This window comes from Arachis hypogaea, chromosome 15, assembly GCF_003086295.3.
Source record: "Arachis hypogaea cultivar Tifrunner chromosome 15, arahy.Tifrunner.gnm2.J5K5, whole genome shotgun sequence".
NCBI classification, from domain to species: Eukaryota; Viridiplantae; Streptophyta; class Magnoliopsida; order Fabales; family Fabaceae; genus Arachis; species Arachis hypogaea.
Genome location: NC_092050.1, coordinates 88,145,236 through 88,172,718, shown reverse-complemented (window position 1 = coordinate 88,172,718; position 27,483 = coordinate 88,145,236). Strand labels below are relative to the sequence as shown.

At 39.8% G+C, this 27,483-nt stretch overlaps 1 non-coding gene across 1 annotated transcript; it reads left to right on the top strand.

Annotated features, from left to right (window-relative positions):
* Positions 1-10,711: 10,711 nt before the first annotated feature.
* On the top strand, positions 10,712-10,819 carry LOC112753512 (small nucleolar RNA R71). Its single transcript, XR_003177897.1, has one exon. It is a non-coding gene; the product is annotated as a small nucleolar RNA R71 (small nucleolar RNA).
* Positions 10,820-27,483: the final 16,664 nt, after the last annotated feature.

Below are 27,483 nucleotides of genomic sequence, written 5' to 3'. Positions count from 1 at the left end.
ATCACCAATCTCTAATGGTGGCTGGGAATATCACCAAGAAAATACAAAGTCAGAGCACTCCAATCCATGGAGATTTATTTCAGAAACACAAGATGGGCAAGAGAATCATATGGGATATCTTCCTCCACCACAAAATGATGCAAGCTGCTATTCTAATGGTGGCTGGGAGGAGCAAAACCAGAAAATATTTGAGAGCCCATATTCCACTTATCAAGAGCCATCTTCACTTGAACGTGCCTTCAATTCACTTATGCAAAATTGTCCAACCTCACCTTCCAGTTTTTCATCTGAAAATTCTTCATCACTTGACTATGCCTCAACACAAAAACCATCCCAAGACTCACAACCAACACAAACTTCCACGAGCCAAAGATTCTCAATATTTGAGTCCAGGTTCAACAGACTTGTGGAGAAACAACAACAATTCTGGAGAGAACTAAAAATCATTTCTCAGGAGACGAATGAGCAATTGGAGGACACAGAGAAACACTTAGAACTACGAAGCAAGGAAAATGAAGACCAATTGATGGATGTGAAGGATAAAGTGGAAGAGCAAGATGAGGAGGCTACTGCATCAAGTGAACTTTCAATGAAGAATGAGGTGGTTGAAAATGAAACTGCACTTAAGGTGATAGAGGAGCATGAAACTTCCCTCCCAAAGGAATTAATATGAAATCATGAAGAAGAAATGGAGGAAGATACTCAAGAGAATTCACATTCAAGTGAAGTAGAGAAGTGCACAAAGGAAGAGCTCATTGAGCCACCAATTCAAAAGGCTCAGGATGAAGACAAAACTCCAATAATCATACAGCAACCAAGTCTTGAATCCAAAGAAGTGAAGGCAACTAGCAAGAGCACCAATTTTGTCCCTAATCCAGCAAGCAAGCTCAATCAAGCTATTTACAAAAGGAAGCTTGCTTAGGAAAGGCCAAGACAAGGGACACTAGCTGAAACCTCTCCCCCCTTGAGGTCATTCCTCTTAACAAATTGGAAGAAGAGGAAGAAAGTGAAGAACAGGTAGACCGTAGGTACATTTCTTTCTTTGCTTTGTTTACATTCAATAAATTGGCATATAGTTACATTCTAAGTTTGGTGTTGCCATGCAACACATTGTTTTCAATCTTTTTGGATGATTGCATCAAATCAAAAATGAAAGTGACACACCAAGATTCTAAGTTTGGTGTGCCACTTATTTTCTATGCAATCCATTCAAGCAACACTACTTGTCTGCATAATCATAATGCCTCTGCAATTTTATTTTTCTCTTTTGGTTTAATATTTTAGTTTCCTCTTTATTTTATTCATTTACGTGTTCTTAATGCTTTCTTTTATTAACGATGTTTGTTAATACATCACCAAGAGAGCTCTATTCATGACAAGATTCTTGGCTTGGTGATTGTATTTAACATACAACAGTTTCATTTAGTTTTATTTCAAATAAAATGGACATAGGATTGCATTCTAAGTTTGGTGTTGCTATGCAACAAAATTTGGTTCCAATTCTTACAAGATACTTGCATTAATTCCAAGTGAAAGTGTCACACTAAGTTTGGTGTGCCACTTATCTTTTATGCAATGTATTGTGCACACCTTCTTATCTATGCAATCAAAATGTCTCTGTCTCTTGTGCCTTGATTGTTATTTTTAATTTTGCTTGCTTAAAACACATGTGCTATTAACATTTCATTGTATAAGGCATTCATGATCCATCTTAGCCCCATAGCCATTGTTCTAATTGTTGCTTGAGGGTGAGCAAGCATTTTGAGTTTGGCAAGGGAAAGGGAAGAATAAGAGGAAAATGACAACAATAGAGAAGATAGACTACAAGGTTGTAAAGTTCCTTTTCCTCTCATTTGTTTCCAACACTTAAATTGCATGATTATCTTCATCTTTTCTATTTACATGTGTGTATGAATAAAGCATAGCTTGAATATTGATTTATAACACGTTGCCATGACATTATGACTACCAACTTGAGTTTTGTGAATTCAAAGCAGTAAAGTATCATGATCATAAACAAACAAGGAATTAAAAAAGAATTTAGCATGTGCATACAAGTATTGGGTAGCTAGTATGATTAATTGTTGCTCAATTGCATTGGATTTTATTTAATTGAAGTTTTTATCTAGTACATTTTGTGAAATCTTTTGAAAATCATGAAAACCTTGAAGAAGCAAATACAATTAAAGCAAGGAAAGAAAAAGGGAAAGAATGAGAAAGCTGAAGGCTCTGAGTACCAATGGCAATTTATTTGTTAAGTACTTGTGGTGTTTATGTATCAAGCCAAATGCTTGAAAACAAAACACTTAGAAGTTAAGGCTAGGCTCAAGTGCAAAAGCACTCCCTCAAAGCTCAAGGTTCTGAGCATCAATGATTAGAGAATCATTAAAAGAAAAGAAAAATGAGCTTAATGAAGTCCTCTAATTCAAATGCTTGTGGTGCTTATGTATCAAGTGGTAATACTTGAAAACAAAGCATTTAGAATCGTAGCTTTGTTATTAACTCATGGGGCAAAGCACCCAAAAGGAGAAGCTAATAAGAAAAATCAAAAGCTTGTTTCAAGGAAGAAATATAAGAGAAAGATTTCATAAATTGAGCTAGATAGAAGCATCAATCATTTACATCTCTTTTGTGATTGAAGCATGCTTAGAAAACTAGCTAACCATGAACATTGAGTTGCTATTCTTCTTACCTTGGATTGTCAATCTTTAATGCATGATTCTTTTCTTGCTTGGGGACAAGCAAGGTTTAAGTTTGGTGTTGTGATGACATGTCACCATGTCATGTTTTTCTATGCTTTCTCATACAAGAAATTAATGATTTGTGCTTAAATATTGAATGCTTTTGTACTTAATTGGTATATTTCTTTGATCTTTTAATTTTATAAATCATGTAGGAAATAAGAAGAAAAAGAAGCAAAGAAGCACAAAATAAGCTAAAAAGGAGAAAAAAAGAGCTTTAGGGAACACTTTGAAGTTGGATCACACTTTGGAGCCTTAGGCCACGCTTTTAAAAGCGTGGCCCATGACCAAAAAAAAGGAAAATAGGCAATCAGCATAAAGCTCAGCTCACTTGCAGAGCTGAGCGCTACAAGAGTGCAAAATGAGCTTGGAAAGCAAAATTTTGGCTAAGTTAAAATCTGGGCGCTCACAACATGACCATGTCTCCTTCAAAGGGCTATAACTTAAGCTACAGATGTCCGATTGATGTGCTTCCAGTTGCGTTGAAAAGCTGACATTCAGAGCTTTCCAACGATGTATGGAAATCCATATTTGGCATGAAATTGGGGCACGAGTTAAAGGCATCTTTAAGGGCAAAAAATAAGCAAAAAAGTCAGCCAATGCTTCCACCAAGGTTCGAAGGGGGAAACACAAGGAAAACAAGGAAAGCAAGCAAGGAGCGCTCAGTTCACTTTGTGAGCTGAGCTTTATATGGCTCCCACTCAAGAAAATGCAAGGAAAAGGCTCACAAGAATGCCTCCACCAAGGTTTGAACTTGGGACCTCCCCTTGGAAGCTCCAATGCTCAGCTCACTTGGAGAGCTGAGCGCTACTCATGGTGCATCCCACAACCATTTGACACGGACCAAGAGTGGAGTGCACAACAAATTTGGCACGGTCCAGCAACACAAGGCACGCAACAAATTTGGCACCAAGGCACCAATGCTCAGCTCACTTTGTGAGCTGAGCTTTCCCCTGATGCCTCCCCCAAGCAACAGCACGCTACGCAAGGCCTCCTCACACTATGTCTCAAAGCTCAGCTCACTTTGTGAGCTGAGCATCCTCCTGGGAGAAATTTTCACATGGGCCAAAATTCAATTAAAATTCTCTTTGAACACAATTCTTCATCAATTGAACCAAGGCCATCCAGACCCACTCTTTCTCAAATCCAAAGCAAGCTAAGCCCATTATCATCACTCAAAGGCACAAGGATCAATTAGATTAGGAATTTCATTTAATTGTAATTTATTTTTCATTTCATTTCATTTTCATTTTGTAAAGCCTATATAAGGTATCATTTTCATCTTTGTTAGGGGAGCTCGATTAGAAAAGAGGCTAGCTCCAATAGGGAGTTTTGCACTCTTTAGTTTTCACTTTGCTTTCTTTCTTAGTTTTCTTGTCTATTTTGAAATTTTGGATTGAGATTGGAAGAAATTCTGTTTTCATTCTCCATCTGCAACGTCTCTTGTTCTTCTTCTACAATTTACTTTTCCATTTTCATTTTGCAATTGTTCTTGTTGGATCAAGGAAGGATTTGAGATCTAGACTTGTTTTCTAGTCTCTTCCACTCCTGAGATCTTCAACATCCTTTTAAATTGCTGCAAATTAAGCATTGCTTTCTGTCTTTACAATACTTCAAGGCATTTTACTCTTCTGTTTAGATCTGTTGCATGATTTTGCATCTTTTACTTCTCTGTTTGATTGCTATTTACACTTTCCTATTGAATTTTAATTTCAAACACCCATTCCCCTTTATATTTCATGAAATTTACATTTCTTGTCATTTAAGATTCTTGCAATTTACATTTCTTGCAATTTAAGTTTCAGCTATTTTACTTTCTTGTTCTTTAAGTTTCTGCACATTTACTTTCTGCAATTTATAATTCCTTGTCATTTACATTCTGTTGCTTCAAGTCTCACCCAATTTCACTTAAATGTTAGCTTGACTAAACCAATCACCCACTAAATTTGCTTGATCCATCAATCCCTGTGGGATCAACCTCACTCTAAGTGTGTTTTACTACTTGATGCGACCCGGTACACTTGCCGGTGAGTTTTAGGTGTTTTGGAAAATTCGTTTTTCCACAAAAAATACCATCAACCACGAAGGTTTTAATCTTAGATTAGAAGCCCCAGAGATACACATTCAAGCTTGTTTGCATGTAGAACGGAAGTGGTTGTCAGGCACGCGTTCATAGGTGAGAATGGTGATGAGCATCACATAATCATCACATTCATCATGTTCTTGTGTGCGAATAAATATATTAGAGAAGAAATAAGCTTGAATTGAATAGAAAAATAATAGTACTTTGCATTAATTCATGAGGAATAGCAGAGCTCCACACCTTAATCTATGGGGTGTAGAAACTCCACCGTTGAAAATACATAAGTGAAAATAGTCTAAGCATGGCCGAATGGCCAACCCCAAAGGTCTAAGGAATAAACGTCCAAAGATTATTATGAAATAAATCACTAAAAATAGTTTTTATACTAAACTAGTAACTAGGGTTTATAGAAATGAGTAAATGATGCTGAAATCCACTTCGGGGGCCCACTTGGTGTGTGTTTGGGCTGAGCATTAAGCTTTACACGTGTAGAGACTTCTCTTGGAGTTAAACGCCAGGTTGCATCCTGTTTGTGGCGTTTAACTCTGGTTTATAACCTGTTTCTGGCGTTTAACTTCAGAATAGGACAGGAAGTTGGCATTTGAACGCCAGTTTGCGTCGTCAAAACTCGGAAAAAGTATGGACTATTATATTATGCTGGAAAGCCCTAGATGTCTACGTTCCAACGCAATGGAGAGCGCGCTAATTGGGTTTCTGTAGCTCCAGAAAATCCATTTCGAGTGCAGGGAGGTCAGAATCCAACAGCATCTGCAGTCCTTTTTCAGCCTCTGAATCAGATTTTTGCTCAGGTCCTTCAATTTTAGCCAGGAAATACCTGAAATCACAGAGAAACACACAAACTCATAGTAAAGCCCAGAAATGTGATTTTTGCATAAAAACTAATAAAAACATAGTAAAAACTAACTAAATTGTACTTAAAACTACCTAAAAACAATGCCAAAAAGCATATAAATTATCCTCTTATCACAACACCAAACTAAAATTGTTGCTTGTCCCCAAGCAACTGAAAATCAAATAGGATAAAAAGAAGAGAATATACTATAAATTCCAAAATACCAATGAAACTTAGCTCCAATTAGATGAGCGGGACTAGTAGCTTTTTGCCTCTGAACAGTTTTTGCATCTCACTCTATCCTTTGAAGTTCAGAATGATTGGCATCTATAGGAACTCAGAATTTAGATAGTGTTATTGATTCTTCTAGTTCAGTATGTTGATTCTTGAACACAGCTACTTTTTGAGTCTTGGTCGTGGCCCTAAGCACTTTGTTTTCCAGTATTACCACCGGATACATAAATGCCACAGACACATGACTGGGTGAACCTTTTCAGATTGTGACTCAGCTTTGCTAGAGTCCCCAATTAGAGGTGTCCAGGTTTCTGAAGCACACTCTTTTTTTGCTTTGGACCACGACTTTAACCGCTCAGTCTCAAGCTTTCACTTGACACCTTCACGCCACAAGCACATGGTTAGGCACAGCTTGATTTAGCCGCTTAGGCCAGGATTTTATTCCTTTAGGCCCTCCTATCCATTAATGCTCAAAGCCTTGGATCCTTTTACCCTTGCCTTTTGGTTTTAAGGGCTACTGGCTTTTTGCTCTTGCCTTTTGGTTTGAAGAGCTCTTTGCTTTTTCTGCTTGCTTTTTCTTTTTGTTTCTTTTTTTCCTTTTATTTTCGCCATTTTTTTTTTGCCGCAAGCTTTGTTCTTCACTGCTTTTTCTTGCTTCAAGAATCAATTTTATGATTTTTCGGATTATCAATAACATTTTTCCTTTTTCATTATTCTTTCAAGAGCCAACAATTTTAACATTCATAAACAACAAATTCAAAACACATATGCACTGTTCAAGCATTCATTCAGAAAACAAAAAGTATTGTCACCATATCAAAATAATTAAACTAATTTCAAGGATGAATTCAAAATTCATGTACTTCTTGTTCTTTTGTTTTTAGAACATTTTTCATTTAAGAGAGGTGATGGATTTATAGGACATTCACAGCTTTAAGGCATAGACACTAAACACTAATGATCATGTAATAAAGACACAAACATAAATAAACATAAAGCATAATGAATGAAAACAGGAAAAGAAATAAATAGACAAGGAGATTAAGGAACGGATCCACCTTAGTGAGGGTGGCATCTTCTTCCTCTTGAAGAACCAATAGTGCTCTTGAGCTCCTCTATGTCTCCTCCTTGCCTTTGTTGCTCCTCCCTCAAAGCTCTTTGATCTTCTCTAATTTCATGGAGGATGATGGAGTGCTCTTGGTGCTCCACCCTTAGTTGTCCCATGTTGGAACTTAATTCTCCTAGGGAGGTGTTAATTTGCTCCCAATAGTCTTGTGGAGGAAAGTGCATCCCTTGAGGCATCTCAGGGATTTCATGATGAGGTACTTCCTCATTCTCTTGTTGAGGTCCATGAATAGGCTCTCTTATTTGCTCCATCCTCTTTTTAGTGATGGCCTTGTCCTCTTCAATGAGAATGTCTCCCTCTATGATAATTCCAGCCGAATTGCAAAGGTGACAAATGAGGTGAGGAAAGGCTAACATTGCCAAAGTGGAGGACTTGTCAACCACCTTGTAGAGTTCTTGAGGTATAATCTCATGAACTTCCACTTCCTCCCCAATCATGATACTATGGATCAAGATGGCCCGATCCACAGTTACTTCGGATTGGTTGCTAGTAGGAATGAAAGAGCATTGGATGAACTGCAACCATCCTCTAGCTACAGGCTTAAGGTCCGGTCTTCTCAATTGAACTGGCTTGCCTCTTGAGTCAACTTTCCATTGAGCTCCTTCCACACATATGTCCGTGAGGACTTGGTCCAACCTTTGATCAAAGTTGACCCTTCTAGTGTAGGGGTGTGCGTTTTCTTGCATCATTGGCAAGTTGAACGCCAACCTTACATTTTCTGGACTAAAATCTAAGTATTTTCCCCGAACCATTGTAAGCCAATTCTTTGGATTCGGGTTCATACTTTGATCATGGTTCCTAGTGATCCATGCATTTGCATAGAACTCTTGAACCATTAAGATTATGACTTGTTGAATTGGATTGGAGAGAACTTCCCATCCTCTTCTTCTAATCTCTTGTCGGATCTCCGGATGTTCGCCCTTTTTGAGCTTAAAAGGGACCTCAGGGATCACCTTTTTCTTGGCCACAACTTCATAGAAGTGGTCTTGATGGATCTTTGAGATGAATCTCTCCATCTCCCATGACTCAGAGGTGGAAGCAATTGCCTTCCCTTTCCTCTTTCTTGAGGTTTCTCTGGCCTTAGGTGCCATTAATGGTTATGGAAAAATAAAAAGCAATGCTTTTACTACACCAAACTTAAAAGGTTTGCTCGTCCTCGAGCAAAAGAAGAAAGAAAGTAGTAGAAGAAGAAGAAAATGGAGGAGATAGAGGAAGATATGTGGGTCGGCCAAGGGGTAGAAGAGTGGTTATAATGTGTGAAAATGAAGGAGTGGTGAGGGGTTTATATAGGAGTGGGGGGAGGGTTAGGTTTCGTGTATTAGGGTTGGGTTTGGGAGGGAAAGAATTTTGAATTTGGAGGTAGGTGGGGTGGGGTTTTTGGGGTAGAGTAGATGAGGTGATTGGTGAAGGGTATTTGGGGAAGAGATATGGAGGTGATTGGTGAAGGGTATTTGGGGAAGAGTGTTATGAAAAGGTGGGAGAGAGAGAGAGAGAGGTAGGGTAGGTGGGAATCCTGTGGGGCCCACAGATCCTGAGGGGTCAATGACTTATCATCCCTGCTCCATTGAGGCGTGCAAAAACACCCTTAGAGTGTAATCCTGGCGTTTAATGCCAGACTGCTACTTGTTTCTGGCGTTAAACGCCAGCTTTTCTCCCTTTCTTGGCGTTTAACGCCAACTTTGTGCTCTGTTCTGGCGTTAAACGCCAGTCTGGTGCCTGTTTCTGGCGTTTAACGCCAGCTTGATGCTTCTTTCCAGTGTTAAATGCCAGTCTGATGCTTCTTACCGGCGTTTAAACGCCAGTAAGCTCTCCCTCCAGAGTGAGATATTTTTAATGCTGTTTTTTATTTTGTTTTTGATTTTTCAGTTGTTTTTGTAACTTCACATGATCATCAACCTAAAGAAAACATAAAATAACAAAGGGAAAAATAAATATATATAATTAGATAACATTGGGTTGCCTTCCAATAAGCACTTCTTTAATGTCAATAGCTTGACAGTGAGCTCTCATGGGGCCTCACAGATAATCAGAGCAAGGTTGTGGCCTTTCAACACCAAACTTAGAGTTTGGTTGTGGCCTCCTAACACCAAACTTAGAGTTTGAATGTGGGGGTTTCGTTTGACTCTGTATTGAGAGAAGCTTTTCATGCTTCCTCTCCATGGTTACAGAATGAGAACCTTGAGTCTTGAATACAAGGTAGTCCTCATTCAACTGAAGGACCAACTCTCCTCTGTCAACATCAATCACAGCTTTTGCTGTGGCTAGGAAGGGTCTGCCAAGGATGATGGATTCATCCTCATCCTTCCCAGTGTCTCGGATTATGAAATCAGCAGGGATGTAAAGGCCTTTAACCTTCACTAGCACGTCCTCTACTAATCCATAAGCCTGTTTCATTGATTTGTCTGCCATCTCTAGTGAGATTCTTGCAGCTTATACCTCAAAGATTCCCAGTTTCTCCATTACAGAGAGTGGCATGAGGTTTATCCCTGACCCCAGGTCACATAGAGCTTTCTCAAAGGTCATGGTGCCTATGGTACAAGGTATGAAGAATTTTCCGGGATCCGATTTCTTCTGAGGTAATGTCTACCTCATTAATGCATTCAGTTCATTGGTGAACAAGGGGGTTCATCCTCCCAAGTCTCAATACCAAATAACTTGGCATTCAGCTTCATGATTGCTCCTAGATACTTAGCAACTTGCTCTTCAGTGATGTCTTCATCCTCTTCAGAGGATGAATATTTATCAGAGGTCATGAATGGCAGAAGGAAGTTTAGTTGAATCTCTATGGTCTCTGTATGAGCCTCAGATTCCTTTGGTTCCTCAAAGGGAAACTCCTTTCTATCCAGAGGATGTCCCATGAGGCTTTTCTCACTGGGACTCACGTCCTCCTCACTCTCTCCAGGTTCGGCCATGTTGGTCATGGTTATGGCCTTGCACTCTCTCTTGGGATTTTCTTATGTATTGCTTGGGAGAGTACTGGGAGGAGTTTCAGTAATCTTCTTACTCAGCTGCCCCACCTGTGCCTCCAAATTTCTAATAGAGGACCTTTTTTCATTCATGAAACTTAGTGTGGTCTTGGATAGATCAGAGACTATGGTTTCCAGGTCAGAATGGCTCTGTTCAGAATTATCTGTCTGTTGCTGAGAAGATGATGGAAAAGACTTGCTATTGCTAGACCTATTTCTTCCACCATTATTGTTGAAGCCTTGTTAAGGCTTCTGTTGATCCTTCCATGAGAAATTTGGATGATTTCTCCATGAAGGATTATAGGTGTTTCCATAGGATTCTCACATGTAATTCACCTCTGCCATTGCAGGGTTCTCAGGATCATAAGCTTCTTCTTCAGAAGATGCTTCTTTAGTACTGTTGGATGCAGCTTGCAATCCATTCAGACTCTAAGAAATCATATTGACTTGCTGTGTCAATATTTTGTTCTGAGCCAATATGGCATTCAGAGTATCAATTTCAAGAACTCCCTTCTTCTGAGGCGTCCCATTGTTCACAGGATTCCTCTCAGAGGTGTACATGAACTGGTTATTTGCAACCATTTCAATGAGTTCCTGAGCTTCTTCAGGGGTTTTCAGATGAAGAGATCCTCCTGCAGAATGGTCCAATGACATTTTTGACAACTCAGACAGACCATCATAGAATATACATATGATGCTCCATTCTAGAAGCATGTCAGTAGGACACCTTTTGATCAGTTGCTTATATCTTTCCCAAGCTTCATAGAGGGACTCTCCTTCCTTCTGTCTGAATGTTTAGATTTTCACTCTAAGCTTGCTCATCTTTTGAGGTGGAAAGAATTTGGCCAGGAAAGCACTGACCAGCTTTTCCCAAGAGTTCAGGCTTTCCTTAGGTTGTGAATCCAACCATGTTCTAGCTCTGTCTCTTACGGAAAAAGGGAAAAGTATAAGCCTGTAGACCTCGGGATCAACTCCATTGGTCTTGACAGTGTTACAGATTTGCAAGAACTCAGCTAAGAACTGATGAGGATCTTCCAATGGAAGTCCATGAAACTTGCAATTCTATTACATTAGAGAAACTAATTGAGGCTTAAGCTCAAAGTTGTTTGCTCCAATGGCAGGAATTAAGATGCTTCTTCCATAGAAGTTAGAAGATGATGCAATAAAGTCACCAAGTATCTTCCTTGCATCTCCACCATTGTTATTGGGTTCGGCCATGTCTCCTTCTTTTTCGAAAATTTCTGTCAGTTCCTCTCCAGAGTTTTGTGCTTTAGCTTCTCTTAGTTTCCTCTTAAGAGTCCTTTCAGGTTCAGGATCAGCTTCAATAAGAATGTCTTTATCCCTGTTCTTGCTCATATGAAAAAGAAGAGAACAGAAAAGAAGAAGAATCCTCTATGTCACAGTATAGAGATTCCCTTATGTAAGTAGAAGAAGAGAAGAATAGAAGAAGGAGAAGAGAAAAATTCGAACACAGAGAAGAAGAGGGGTTCGAATTATGAGTAGAAGAGAAGTGTCAGTAGATAAATAAATAAATAGAAAGAGATGAGAGGGGGAAGAATTCGAAAATTAAATAAAATAAAATAAAAATATTTTTGTTTTTATTTAAAAAAACAGTTATAATTCGAAAATTAAAAAGAAAATAAAATTAAATTAAAATTTAAAATAATTAGTTAATTAAAAGGAATTTTGAAAAAGTGGGGAGGAGTTTTCAAAAATTAGAGAGAGCAAATTAGTTAGGTGGTTTTGAAAAAGATATGATTGAAATAGAAAACTTTTAAAATCAACCCAAAGAGTCAAGTAGTTAATTGAAAAAGATTTGAAAATCATATTTGCAAAGATAGGAAGTTAGAAAAGATTTTGAAATTAAGTTTTGAAAAAGATATGATTGAAAATCATTTTGAAAAAGATTTGATTTTGAAAATAAAGTTGATTACTTGACTAACAAGAAACTAAAAGATATAATTTTAAAATTTAAAGATTGAAACTTTTCTTAATAGGCAAGTAACAACTTGAAAATTTTTTTGAATCTAAACATTAAATGTTAGCATTAATTTTGAAAATATGAAATAAAAATAAGAAAAAGATTTTGAAAATCAAATTTTTAGAATTTTTGAAAATATATACAAAAATGAAAAGGATTTGATTTTTGAAAAATATTTGAAAAAGATAGAATTTTTAAATTGAAAATTTGACTTGACTCATAAGAAACAACTAAATTTTAAAAATTTTTGAATAAGTCAACTCAAATATTCGAAATTTATGAGAAGAATAAGGGAAAGATATTTTTTATTTTTTTATTTTTAATTAAGAGAGAGAAAAACATAAAAATGATGCAAAACACAAGAAAATAAGATTAAAAGTACTAATGCATGCAAGAACACTTTGAATGTCAAGATGAACACCAAGAACACTTTGAATGTCAAGATGAACACCAAGAACTTATTTTTGAAAATTTTTAAGAAAAGACACACATGCAAGACACCAAACTTAGAAATTTTCAATGTTTAGACACTAACAAATTGAAAATGCATTTGAAAAACAAGAAAAGACACAAAACATAAAAATGCAAAGATCAAACAAAGAAAATCATCATGAACAACTTGAAGATTATGAAGGATACATGCATGCATTTTCGAAAATTTTTAGGAAATTAAAAAGATGCAATTGACACCAAACTTAAAATTTGACACTAGACTCAAACAAGAAACATCAAATTATTTTTGGTTTTATGATTTTATTAATTTTTTTGGATTTTCGAAAATTATTTGGAAAAATAAAAATAAGGATTTCAAAATTTTCAATAAGAATTCCAGGAATCATGCATTGTTAGTATAAAGCTTCAGTCTAAAAAGATTAGACATGGCTAGCCAAGCTTCAGCAGGACATTACATACAACAGTCAATTTGATGGGAATCAACTAGTTCCTATGATGATAAAAGCATCATCTGAAACTCTAGAATTCATTCATAAAAATTCTGAAGAACAAAATTTTTTTTTTGAAAAATTTTTTTCAAAAATAAAAAAGCTTAAAAATAAAATAAAATTACCTAATCTGAGCAACAAGATGAACCGTCAGTTGTCCAAACTCGAACAATCCCCGGCAACGGCGCCAAAAACTTGGTACGCACGATTATAATCTCACTTCTTCTTCACAACTTCGCACAACTAACCAGCAAGTGCATTGGGTTGTCCAAGTAATAAACCTTACGTGAGTAAGGGTCGATCCCACGGAGATTGTCGGCTTGAAGCAAGCTATGGTCATCTTGTAAATCTCAGTCAGGCAGACTCAAATGGTTATGAGGTTTTGATAATTAAAATATAAATAAAATATAAAATAAGATAGAGATACTTATGTAATTCATTGGTGAGAATTTCAGATAAGCATATGGGGATGCTTTGCTCCTTCTGAATCTCTGCTTTCCTACTACCCTCATTCAATCATTCATACTCCTTTCCATGGCAAGCTGTATGTTGGGAGATCACCGTTGTCAATGGCTACCGTCCGTCCTCTCAGTGAAAATGGTCCAAGTGCGCTGTCACCGCAGGCTAATCATCTATCGATTCTCGATCATGTTGGAATAGGATCCATTGATCCTTTTGTGTCTGTCACTACGCCCAACACTCGTGAGTTTGAAGCTCGTCACAGTCATCCCATCCCAGATCCTACTCGGAATACCACAGACAAGGTTTAGACATTCCGGATCTCAGGAATGGCCGCCAATAATTCTAGCCTATACCACGATGGTTTTAATCTTAGATTAGAAACCCTAGAGATACACATTCAAGCTTGTTTGCATGTAGAACGGAAGTTGTCAGGCACGCGTTCATAGGTGAAAATGGTGATGAGCGTCACATAATCATCACATTCATCATGTTCTTGTGTGCGAATGAATATCTTAGAGAAGAAATAGGCTTGAATTGAATAGAAAAACAATAGTACTTTGCATTAATTCATGAGGAACAGCAGAGCTCCACACCTTAATCTTTGGGGTGTAGAAACTCCACCGTTGAAAATACATAAGTGAAAATAGTCTAAGCATGGCCGAATGGCCAGCCTCAAAGGTCTAAGGACTAAACGTCCAAAGATTATTATGAAATAAATCACTAAAAGTAGTTTTTATACTAAACTAGTAACTAGGGTTTACATAAATGAGTAAATGATGCAGAAATCCACTTCGGGGGCCCACTTGGTGTGTGTTTGGGGTGAGCATTGAGCTTTACACGTGTAGAGACTTCTCTTGGAGTTAAATGCCAGGTTGCAGCCTGTTTGTGGCGTTTAACTCTGGTTTGTAACCTGTTTCTGGCATTTAACTTTAGAATAGAGCAGGAAGTTGGCGTTTGAATGCCAGTTTGCGTCGTTAAAACTCGGGAAAAAAGTATGGACTATTATATATTTCTGGAAAGCCCTAGATGTCTACGTTCCAACGCAATTGAGAGTGCGCCAGTTGGGTTTCTCTAGCTCCAAAAAATCCATTTCGAGTGTAGGGAGGTCAGAATCCAACAGCATCTGCAGTCCTTTTTCAGCCTCTGAATCAGATTTTTGCTCAGGTCCCTCAATTTCGGCCAGAAAATACCTGAAATCACAGAAAAATACACAAACTCATAGTAAAGTCTAAAAATCTTATTTTTTCATAAAAACTAATAAAAACGTAGTAAAAACTAACTAAATTATACTAAAAACTACCTAAAAACAATGCCAAAAAACGTATAAATTATCCGCTCATCACACGTCTTTACGAACTCTGTGGCTTCTTTTTGTACAGTTGGCCAATAAAATCTGGCCCGGAGTACTTTTTTGGTAAGTGCCTGTGCTCCAAGATTATTGCCACAGATGCCACTGTGTACTTCTTCTAAAACTTCCTTTGTGTTGGAAGTCGGCAAACATTTTAACAATGGTATTGAAATCCCTCTTTTGTATAGAGTATTGTTTATGATAGTGTAGTATTGTGCCTCCTTTTTTAACCTATTTGCCTCCTTATCTGTGGAGAGTGTTTCTGTTTTGAGGTAGTTAATTATGGGAGTCATCCATCCTTGATCCATACCTGTTATGGCTAGGACTTTTTCTTCTTCCGAGATTGACGGGTTCTGCAGCATTTCCTAGATGAGGCTTCTATTGTTGCCCCCTGGTTTGGTGCTGGCTAGTTTTGAGAGTGCATCAGCTCGGGCATTCTATTATCGGGGTATGTGGCGGACCTCATATTCCCTAAATTGTCCGAGCTGTTCCCTGGTTTTGTCCAAGTACTTTTTCATGGTGGGATCCTTGGCTTGGTAGCTCCTTGCTATTTGTGAAGTGACCACATGTGAGTCGCTGAAGATGATGAGCTTTTGAGCTCCAACCTCTTTACCCAACTTCAAACCAGCTAGTAGTGCATCATACTCAGCTTGGTTGTTTGAGACAGGGAACCCGAATTTGAGGAAAAGTTCGATTTGGGTTCGCTGATCGCTTTTAATTATCACACCCGCGCCGCTTCCAGTTTTGTTTGAGGAACCGTCTACATAGAGATTCCATTCTGTAGGGATTTTTGGGGTGTCTGTAAATTCTGCAATGAAGTCAGCAAAATATTGGGATTTGATGGTTGTCCGAGCTTCGTATTGAAGGTCGAATTCAGACAACTCGACTTCCCATTGTAAGATTCTTCCTGCTAAATCTGTTTTATGCAGAATGCCTTTTATTGGATGATTGGTCCGAACCCTGATGCTGTGGGCTTGGAAATATGGACGAAGTCGTCGAGATGTAAATATGAGAGCATAGGTGAATTTTTCTATTTTTTGGTAGTTCAGCTCGGATCCTTGTAGTGCCTTGCTAATGAAGTACACAGGTTGTTTCCCACTGTCATTTTCTCGGACTAATGCTGAGGCTACTACCCGACTTCCTACTGTGAGATATAATACAAGAGGTTCTCCCAAGAACTTTTTGAAATTTCTGAAGGCCTGCTCGCACTCTGTTGTCCATTCAAACCTCTTTCCCTTTCTTAGAGTGGTGTAGAAGGGGAGAGATCTTATTGCCGATCTAGCAAGAAATCTGGACAAGGCTGCCAACCTTCCATTGAGTTATTGTACCTCTTTGACACAAGTCGGGCTTTTCATGTCGACTATGGCCCGGCATTTATCCGAATTTGCCTCGATTCCTCTTTGTTTGAGCATAAAACCCAAGAATTTGCCAGCTTCTACTGCGAAGGTGCATTTTGCAGGGTTAAGTTGCATGCCATGCCTTCTTATAGTGTTGAACACTTGGGTGAGGTCGGACATTAACGTCTCTTCACTTTTTGTCTTTATTAACATGTCGTCCACATAGACTTCCATGATTTTTCTGATGTGATCCGTAAAGACCTTATTCATTAATCTCTAATAAGTAGCTCCTGCGTTTTTAAGTTCGAAAGGCATGACTATGTTGCAGTAGTTTGCTTTTGGGGTTAAGAATGAAGTTTTTTCTTGGTCGGGCGGGTACATCGGGATTTGATTGTATCCTGAATATGCGTCCATAAACAAGAGGTATTTATATCCGAAGGAGGCATCCACCAGAGCGTGGATACTTGGGAGTGGGTAAGGATCTTTTGGGCAAGCTTTGTTGAGATCAGTGTAGTTGGTGCACATCCGCCACTTCCCATTTGATTTCTTCACCAAGACGACGTTAGCTAGCCATAGTGGGTACTTGACTTCTCTTATGAATCCTACCTCCAATAGAGCTTGTACCTGCTCTTCCACAGCTTGGGATCATTCTGGTCCAAGCTTTCTACGTCTATGTTGTACTGGCCGAGATCCTGGGTAGACTGCTAGCTTGTGGCACATTAACTTGGGGTCTATGCCTGGCATGTCTGCAGCCTTCCATGCAAAGAGGTCGACGTTATCTCGTAAGAACTGTACGAGTGATTCTTTCGTGTCTCATTTTAGGATTGTATCGATATTGGTTGTTTTGTCCGGGGTATCTCTGATCTGGACTTTTTCTACTTCACATTTGGGTTGTGGGTGGAGTTCTTCCCGCCTCTGAACTCCACCGAGTTCGATGGTGTGGAATTCTTCTCCTCTGCCTCTGAGGTTTAGACTTTCGTTGTAGCAGTGGCGCGCCGTCTTCTGGTCTGCCTTTATTGTAGCTATCCCTTCTGTAGTTGGGAGCTTCATGCATAGACGTGGAGTCGAGACTACTACGCCGAGCTGATTTAATGTTGTCCGACCTATTAAGGCATTGTAAGCTGAACTCACGTCGACCACGATGTAGTCTATCTTGAGTGTTCTTGACTAGTTTCCTTTTCCGAAGGTCGTGTGTAGTGAGATGTATCCAAGTGGCTGAACTGGAGTGTCTCCTAGTCCGAACAGGCTGTTCGGATATGCTTTCTTCCAGGCCGAGTTTGTCGAAGGCAGTTTTGAACAGGATGTTGGCGAAGCTTCCTTGGTCTATCAGTGTGCGGTGGAGATTTGCGTTTGCCAGTATGATAGTGATGACCATGGGATCGTCGTGTCCTGAGATGATGCCACATGCATCCTCTTTGGTAAAAGTAATTGTGAGGATGTCGGGTGCTTCCTCTGTTCCCTCGACGTGATATATTTCTTTAAGATATCTTTTGCGAGATGATTTGGAGATCCCTCCTCCCGCAAATCCTCTGTGTATCATGTGGACATGTCTATCGGGCGTACGAGGTGGTCGTATAGCCCGTCCGACATCTTCATCCTGTCTTCTTTTTCTGGGATTGTCTGCTCGGTTCGCTAAATACCGATCTAACTTTCCTTCTCTTACCAATTTTTCTATGATTTTTTTTAGGTCGAAACATTCGTTGGTGGAATAATGATATTCACAATATTCAGCCCGGTTTCCTCCTCCTTTTTTGCTTTTAAGTGGTCGAGCTGGAGGTATCTTTTCAGTATGGCATACTTCTCTGTAGACATCCACAAGGGATACCCGAAGAGGGGTATAATTGTGGTATTTTTTGATCTTTTCTCCATGTTGATCTTCTTTTTTGTTGGATTCTTTGTCCTTATCTCGGGAGGAGTAGGAGAACCCAGATTTTGAGGTCTCTCCTAGTCGAGAGTTTTCCTCCATGTTAATATACTTTTCTGCTCGTTCTTGTACCTCGTTTAGAGATGTAGGATGTTTTTTTGATATGGAGTGGCTAAAAGGCCCTTCTCGTAAGCCATTGATGAGGCCCATGATGGCCGCTTCTGTGGGAAGACTCTGTATGTCTAGACATGCTTTGTTGAATCTTTCCATGTAACTGCGGAGACTTTCCCGATCTCCTTGCTTGATTCCTAATAGACTTGGGGCGTGCTTAGATTTGTCTCTTTGGATGGAGAATCTGGCCAGAAACTTCTTGGCTAGGTCGTCAAAGCTTGAAATGGACCTAGGGGGTAGATTGTCGAACTATTTAATGGTCGTCTTTGTTAAGGTAGTCGGGAAGGCTTTGCAGCAGACTGCATCTGAGGTGTCAGTGAGGTACATTCTACTTCTGAAATTACTGAGATGATGGCTGGGGTCTACTGTGCCATCATATAAATTCATGTCAGGAAGTTTGAAGTCTTTTGGGATTTTGGTCCTCATGATTTCCTTGGTGAATGGGTCTTGATCCTTACGAGAGCTATCTTTGTGACCGGATCGAGTAGTTTTGACCTTGAGATCTGCTTCGAATTTTAAGAGCTTGTCCTCTAACTCGCGGTGTCGCCTAGCTTCCCTTTGTAGGCTTCTCTCCGTCTCGTGTTGGTACTCGACCTCTTTTTCAAGTTGTTTTAGCTGATCCTGAAGTGCCTCCATGGCTCCCGTATTTGGTGAATTATTGTCGTTGTTAGGTTGAAGAATATCTTTTGGTGTGGTGTCTGCATTTTTGTGCGGCGTCTGGTCTTCCAAATCAGAGTCGTGATCGTTGTCATGATCATCTGCCATGGTGATAGGATGACTTCCAGGTTCCCCGGCAATGGCGCCAATGTCTCGAGGGATACCTAAAACTGTAGATCGATCTCGGACGAGATCTTCTGTTCTGGTTGGAGATGACGTGTCCAGCTGGTGGGTGGCGGCCGGAGCTGCCGTGTCCGACTTGTTGGACTCGCTGCGCTGCTGATTGACAGGCAAAAATTGTTGTCGGTCTAGATTTTTTCTTGTAGAAATAAGAATTTCGTTGTAAGCATATCTCCAAACCAACAAACAACTCTCGCATCAAATTAAAATATGGTTTTGTCACATGTACAAACCCCAATGAAAATTAACCGGAGTATTTGGACTCCGGGTCGTCTCACAAGGAATTGCAATGAAGTGGTCAATTATTGGCTATAAAGGAACAAATGGGGGTTGGTTGATAAAAGGGGCAATAAAATAAATGACAAGAAAAGTAAATCATGCAAGTATTTAAAGAAGACAAGTAAATAAGAGAAAGTAAGTAATAAAAAGAGAGACATTCATGTCAAGAATTGAGACCATAGGCTTTCTATCCTAGTCATGCATTGATTAATTATCTTATTTATTCAACTCCAACAAACGGAAGAAGGTATCATGTCATCATCACATAGGGAGAATGTCAAACAAGACTAGTTAATCATGTCACAATAATAAACAAGAATTTATCTTATTACGTCATCTCCAACATTGGAAGAAGATATAGGTTATCTTCCATGAGAGAAAGTCTAATAAGACTAGCTAATCTCAATCCAAAAGTCCTAATCAACTTACTAATTGAATTAGCAAAAGATTAGCGTCAATGGAAACAATACTAGCTAACAACTCTAGGTCACCAACATAGGTTGGGTTTTCATGACTCAAGATTGTCTAATTACTCTTTCCAAGCCAAGAATGCTCAAAATCTACTCTAAAGTCCAACCAAGCATTTTGTCAAACACTTGGTGGGTGTATAAGGAAAAGCATGGTAAATGAGCAAGAATAGTAAAATCTACCAACTACCAATTGCAAGAAAAGTAAATCAACAACTCAAATCATCAATAAAAGAACATCAAACATTAAATTTCATTAAAGAAAAGATCCAAATCCAACAAAGGGTTCATGAATATAAAAAAGACATAAAAGTAAAATTAACAAGGGAACTAATAAGAATAGAGTAGTAGCAACAAGAAATTAAAAGGAAGAACTAAATCAAAACAAGAATTATAACTTGGATCCAAGACGAATTAACTAAAACTACCCTAAAATCCAGAGAGAGGAGAAAGCCTCTCTCTCTCTAGAATTCTAACCCTAAAACATGATGAAAACTAAACTATGACTACTACCTACATTCTCCCCTCAATCCTTGGGTTCAATAGCATCAGAAATGAGTTGGATTGGGCCCAAAATGCTTCAGAAATCACTGGGGGCGATTTCACTTTAGTGGACCACGTGCTCAATCGGCACGCACGCGTACATGGCGCGTGCGCGCCCCTTAACGTGAAGCAACATATGGCAAATTTTATATCATTTCGAAGCCCTGGATGTTAGCTTTCCAACGCAACTAAAACCGCCTCATTTGGACCTCTGTAGCTCAAGTTGTGGTCAATTGAGTGCGAAGAGGTCGGGCTTGACAACTTTACGGTTCCTTCATTTCTTCATGAGTTCTCCCACTATGCATGCTTTTCTCCTCACTTCTTCCATCCAATACTTGCCTTATGAACCTGAAATCACTCAACAAACATATCAAGGCATCGAATGGAATTAAAGTGAATTATCATCACCAATTTTAGGGCCTAAAAAGCATGTTTTCACATTTAAGCACAAATCAAGGGAGAATTGCAAAACCATGCTATTTCATTGAATAAGTGGAGAAAAGGTGATAAAATTCCCCAAAATAAGCACAAGATAAACCACAAAATTGGGGTTTATCACTGATCCTTTGTCACCGGAGGGTGATAGTACCAACAAGGGAATCCGATGCTTAAGTTAGCAAGGGTATTAAGCAGGTTTTTAGTAGAATCAAAGTATGAGTTATACCTGGGTGCTCCAGTGTCTTTATAATGGTGTGGAGTGACCTTTCTGGAGATAAGATAGTTATCTTATCTTATCTTATCTTATCTTTGTGCAAGGTCATCTTATCTTTAAGGGAACCATCCTTATCTCTATAGGCTTGGGCTGCCTTTGGATTTGGGTCGTGTTCCTCTATCTGGGCCCTTTATTGGGCTTTCCTGGCAATTTGGCTGAGCTCTTTGAGAAGAGGTCGGATAGTCTGACTTGAAGAGGTCGGTCGCCTTGTCACTAAAACATCCTGGGTCGGACAGCTTGACCCAGGGTATGAACAATTACTATCCTTATTACTAACCACAACATGATAATTGCAAGGATCAATCCCATTTAGTCATTGATGACTTGCATCATCTACCCTCTTTCTTGCATAAAGAAGACCATAAAAGAGCATAAATCTCATTTGATCATTGTAATTCATACATTATTTGATGAATATTATCGTACATTGCTTTGAGATGAGTTGTGCTGAATTTTAGGTGAAAAAGACATCAAAAATGGGAAGAAAGCAACAAAGAAGCTGGGCGTGTGAAACAGGCGTGCCACTTAGAGCAAGTGCCATAAAAATAAACTAGCGTGCCACGCCAGTACTAAATTCCAGAGGAGAATTCTCAAGCATTCACAAGGGCGTGGCACGCCAGACCTTGGGCATGCCACGCTAGTACAAAGTTCCAGAGAAGCAACAATGGAGGACACTAAAGGGGCGTGGCACGCCAGTCTGGGCATGGCACGCCTAACCCATCACCTACTGTGGGCGTGCCACTTGAGCCAAGGGGCGTGGCATGCCAGCTCATCACTCCAGGAGGAACCATCACTATGGCGTGCCACTTAGTATCGAAGGTGTGGCACGCTAGCTCCAAAAAGTCACTTGGGCGTGTGGTGCACGAAATTACAATCACACTTTTGCAACTCCGCACAACTAACCAGCAAGTGCACTGGGTCGTCCAAGTAATACCTTACGTGAGTAAGGGTCGATCCCACGGAGATTGTCGGCTTGAAGCAAGCTATGGTTATCTTGTAACACTTAGTCAGGATATCAATAATTCTCAGATTTAATTGTAAAAAGTAAAAGAACATGAAATAAATACTTGTTATGCAGTAATGAAGAACAGGTTGAGGCTTTGGAGATGCTTTGTCTTCTGAATCTCTGCTTTCCTACTATCTTCTTCTTCATGAACGTAAGGCTTCTTCCATGGCAAGCTTTATGTTGGGCATCACCATTGTCAATGGCTACTTCCTGTCCTCTCAGTGAAAACGTTCCAAATGCGCTGTCACCGCACGGCTAATCATCTGTCGGTTCTCGATCATGCTGGAATAGGATCCATTGATCCTTTTGCGTCTGTCACACACCCAACAATCGCGAGTTTGAAGCTCGTCACAGCCATCCCTTCCCAGATCCTACTCAGAATACCAGAGACAAGGTTTAGACGTTCCGGATCTCAGGAATAGCCGACAATAATTCTAGCTTATACCACGAAGACTCTGATCTGAATCATGAGGCTAAGAGATATGCATTCAATCTAAGGTAGAACGGAGGTGGTTGTCGGGCACGCGTTCATAGGTGAGAATAATGATAAGTGTCACGGATCATCACATTCATCAGGTTGAGGTGCGAATGAATATCTTAGAATAGAAGCAAGTGTGATAGAATGGAAAACAGTAGTAATTGCATTAATTCATGAAGAACAGCAGAGCTCCTCACCCCCAACAATGGGGTTTAGAGACTCATGCCATAGAGAATATAATATGAAATGTGTAAAGTGTCATGAGGTACAAGATGAATCACTAAAAGTAGTTTTTATAGTGAACTGGTGACCTAGGGTTACAGAAAATGAGTAAGCTAGGGTGTTTAGTGTAAAAATCCACTTCCGGGGCCCACTTGGTGTGTGCTTGGGCTGAGCATTGAAGCTTTCATGTGTAGAGACTTTTCTTGGAGTTAAACGCCAGCTTTTGGGCCAGTTTGGGCGTTTAACTCCAGTTTTTATGCCAGTTCCGGTGTTAAACGCCAGAATTCTTGATCTGAATTAGAACGCCTGTTTGGGCCATCAAATCTCGAACAAAATATAGACTATTATATATTGCTGGAAAGCCCAGGATGTCTACTTTCCAACGCAATTGAGAACGTGCCAATTGGGCTTCTGTAGCTCCAAAAAATTTACTTTGAGTGCAGGGAGGTCAGAATCCAACAGCATCTGCAGTCCTTTTTTAGCCTCTGAATCAGATTTTCGCTCAGGTCCCTCAATTTCAGCTAGAAAATACCTAAAATCACAGAAAAACACAAAAACTCATAGTAAAGTCCAGAAAAGTAATTTTAAATAAAAACTAATAAAAATATAATAAAAACTAATTAAAATATACTAAAAACATACTAAAAGCAATGCCAAAAAGCGTATAAATTATCCGCTCATCAGCGTGCCACTTGAGGAACCAGGCGTGGCACGCCCAGCTTGAGAAGTCCACAAATGTATGGGCGTGCCACTTGAGCAGCATGGCGCGGCACGCTGGTACTAAATCCCAAAGGAGGGGCTGAAGGCCAATGAAGTATGGGCGTGCCACTTGAGGTCGAAGGCGTGGCATGCCTGGCTCTCAATCTCACTTAGGCGTGCCACTTGAGTGACCAGGCATGGCACGCCAATGCACAAAGAGGCCAAATCAAGGGCTGGGCATGCCACTTGGTATCGAAGGCGTGGCACGCCAGTCCAAGAATCTCACTATGGCGTGCCACTTGAGTGCTGGGGTGGCACGCCAGCTGCTGGAACCAAGGCAAGATCATGGGCGTGCCACTTGGTGTCGAGGGCGTGCCACGCCACCCACTATTCCTCACTTAGGCATGCCACTTAAACCCCAAGCGTGGCATGCCATTGTCATTCAGAAAGCAAGAGCCATTGGGGCGTGCCACTTGAAGTTCGTGGCGTGGCACGTCAAAAAGAAGAATCACTTGCCTACAAAGGGCGTGGCAGGCCAGACCTTGGGCGTGCCACGCTAGTTCAACTTTCCAGAGAGCTTGATCAAGCATACAACAAGGGCGTGGCATGCCAAACCCTGGGCGTGCCACGCTAGTTCAAGTCGCCAGAGGTAAGAAGAAGAGGAAAAAGGCTAGGGCGTGCCACTTAAGCTCAAAGGCGTTGCACGCCATACTACATGGGCATTAAAAGACCCTGGGGTGCCACTTGAGCTTGAAGGCATGGCATGTTAGGGATGTTACTAATGAAGAGCGTGCCACTTGAGGGACTGGGCGTGGCACACCAAGCCAGAATTGAAGGAGCACGTGACACGCCACTAAAGCGCCAGCCACACGCCTGCTGGAAAGTCATGCTTATTGAGTTTCTTTTCCCTCCAACTTGTAATTTTCCTTTTTCACTTTTGTAATTATTTTATTTTAAGAGCTAGGAGTAGTATAAATACCACCGAAAAGTACTGAAGAGGGGGTTAAGCAGTCAGAGAGACTAGTTTTGGATTCACTTTTACACTTCATCATCTTCTTTACTTTGGAGTACTTTTCTTTGAGCTATGAGTAGCTAAATTTCCTCTCATTGAGAGAGGGAGCTCTGTTGTACTTAATGGATTGATGATAGTAAAATTCTTCTTCTCTTCATCTTCTTTTTGATTTGCTAGAAGGAATTTCGTTTCTAATGCTTAGTGTTCAATTATCTTGGGAAAGAGATTGAATGCAAAATGGGTTTCATGGGAAAGAGATTGAATGCAAAATGGGTTTCATGGGAACCTTGGGAAAGGAAACATGAAACCATGCTTGAAATCCCTTCTCACACTTGAGTAGGATCTGGGTTTTGGTGTTTGGATATGGTGACATATAATCCTCCCTCTACTTGGACCTATGATGATGTGTGGTATAATCAGGGACCAAGCATATCTCTCTTCATGAACAATTAGACCAAGAAATTGGCTATTGATCAAGATCTGAGAGATTGAGTCACCAAGCTATTGGGGCTCAATCAATCATGATTGTCAAGAGGTCAATGAATTGCATGATTGAAGAAGATATAAGCTAAAATTGATCCAAAGAGACAACATCTCCTGATCTCAATGAATTTCCCCATTCTTATCTACCACTTTCTTTATAGTTTGCTTTTACATTCTACAATTCCCTATTCCCATTTACAATTAAGCCATTTATGATTCTGCACTTTACATTCTGTCATTTCCATTTATGCACTTTATTGCTTTCCTTTACATTTTAGCCATTTACATTTATGCCATTTATAATTCTGCAAATCACAATTTATCTATTCCGCTTGACTAGTTCATCAATTGATTAAAATTGTTCAAATTTGCTAATCTCTGTGGATATGATCCAACTCCACTGTGGGTTATTACTTGATGATAATTTTGGTGCGCTTGCCAAAAGAACTTATTCACCATTTTTTGAATGGGGGTGTGAATTGGACTCATCAAGTTTTATGGCGCCGTTGCCGGGGATTGGCTTAAATTTGACAGTGATTAAATTGATTGGAGAGCTAGTTAAGCAATTTAATTTCCTTGTTATTTTATTTTTATCTTATTTTTTTAGCACTTTTTATTTTTCTTTCATCTCTGCTCCAAGTTCTATTTCTTTTTCTTTGCTTATTTTAGTTACCCATCGTTCATATTTCCACTCTTCTAACTGTTCGATTAATTGTATCAACAAAGCTAACCACTAATCTCAGCAAGATTTTTCTTACTTCACTTGTTCTCTGCTGGTTATTTGCCATGTGTATGACAGGTAGATGAGGAGAGACTTCATCTCCCTTTGATAGTGAAATTGAGAGGAGCTTCTTTAGACTAAGGAGGGAAGCAAGAGGCAAAGGCATAGTTGGAGAGGAACTAGTGGAGGAAGATCTGCAAACCACCATGGATGACAAAGTACAGGACAATGTTGGAGGAGATGCTGGAAATCATGTTGGACAAGAAAGGAGAGTCTTAGGCTCCTATATCAACCCAAATCCAGGAAATTGTGGCAGCAGCATCCTAAAGCCAACAATCCATGCTAACAATTTTGAGTTGAAACCTCAGCTCATCACACTTGTCCAGAATAATTGTTCATATGGAGGAAGTGCCCAAGAAGACCCTAATCAACATCTCAACACATTCCTGAGGATATGTGATACTGTAAAGTCCAATAGGGTACACCTTGACATCTACAAGCTACTCTTGTTTCCATTCTCACTCAGAGATAAGGCAGCAAAGTGGTTGGAATCATTTCCCAAGGAGAGCCTAACCACATGGGAGGATGTTGTAAGTAGATTCCTTGCAAGATTTTACCCTCCACAAAGAATCAACAGACTGAGAACTGAGGTGCAAATTTTCAGACAACAAGATGGAGAAACACTCTATGAGGCCTGGGAGAGATTCAAAGATCTGACAAGAAGATGCCCACCAGAAATGTTCAATGGGTGGGTACAACTACACATCTTCTATGAAGGGCTATCCTATGAATCAAAGAAGGCCGTGGATCATTCTTCAGGAGGCTCACTCAATAAGAAGAAAATCATTGAAGAAGCCATAGATGTCATTGAGACTGTAGCTGAAAATGAGTATTTCTATGCTTCAGAAAGAACTCACAAGAAAGGAGTGCTAGAACTCAACTCTGTAGATGCTTTGTTAGCTCAAAACAAGGCAATTGTAGCACAAATAGCAACCTTAACCAAGAAGATGGAGGCTAATCAAGTCTCAGCCATACAAAATCAAACTCCTGAATAAGAAGGAAATGCATCAGAATCTGAAGGTGATTGGGAACAAGCTAATTATGTGAACAACTCATCCAGACCACCATATGATCCAAACTCTAAGACATACAACCCAGGTTGGAAGAACCACCCAAATTTTGGGTGGGAGAACCAGCAAAACCACAACCAGGACCACAACAAACCTTATCCATCAAATCAACACAACACTCACAACCCCAACCATCAAACAGACAACCATAGACCTTACCATAACTCACAAAACACATCATACCATGGCAACGAACCAATACACAACAACCTCTATCAAGATACACCACCCTCAACTATGCAACTATGTGAAATCAAGAACAACTTTGAGATGATGGAGGCTGCAATAGCACAACTGTCATCACAGCTTACAGGAGCAGTCTCCACCCTTATGGAGAGACAAGCGCAAACTGATAGAAGGATAGACGCCAATCAAGAAGAATACAGGTCAAATCTAAAAAATCAAGGCGCAGCAATCTCAAAGTTGGAAGCACAGGTGGGGATCTTATCCAAGCAAATTCCACTGCCCACACACACATTTCTTAGTGATACCATGGCCAACCCAAGAGAGGAATGCAAGGCCATTACACTTAGAAGTAGAAAAGTTGTGGAGGAAGGAACCCCAAGCAAAGATAACCATGAAGAAGAAGTTGCAGAAAAGCATGGTAATAAGAGTGAAGAAGAGACCCCTGCTCCCTTTTCACCAAAACCATTCTTGAAGCCTTATGTGCCAAAGGCACCATACCCACAAAGGCTGGGAAAAGATGGGAAGGATGGCCAATTCTCTAAGTTCCTAGAGATCTTCAAGAAGCTCCAAATCAACGTACTATTTGCTGAGGCATTGGAGC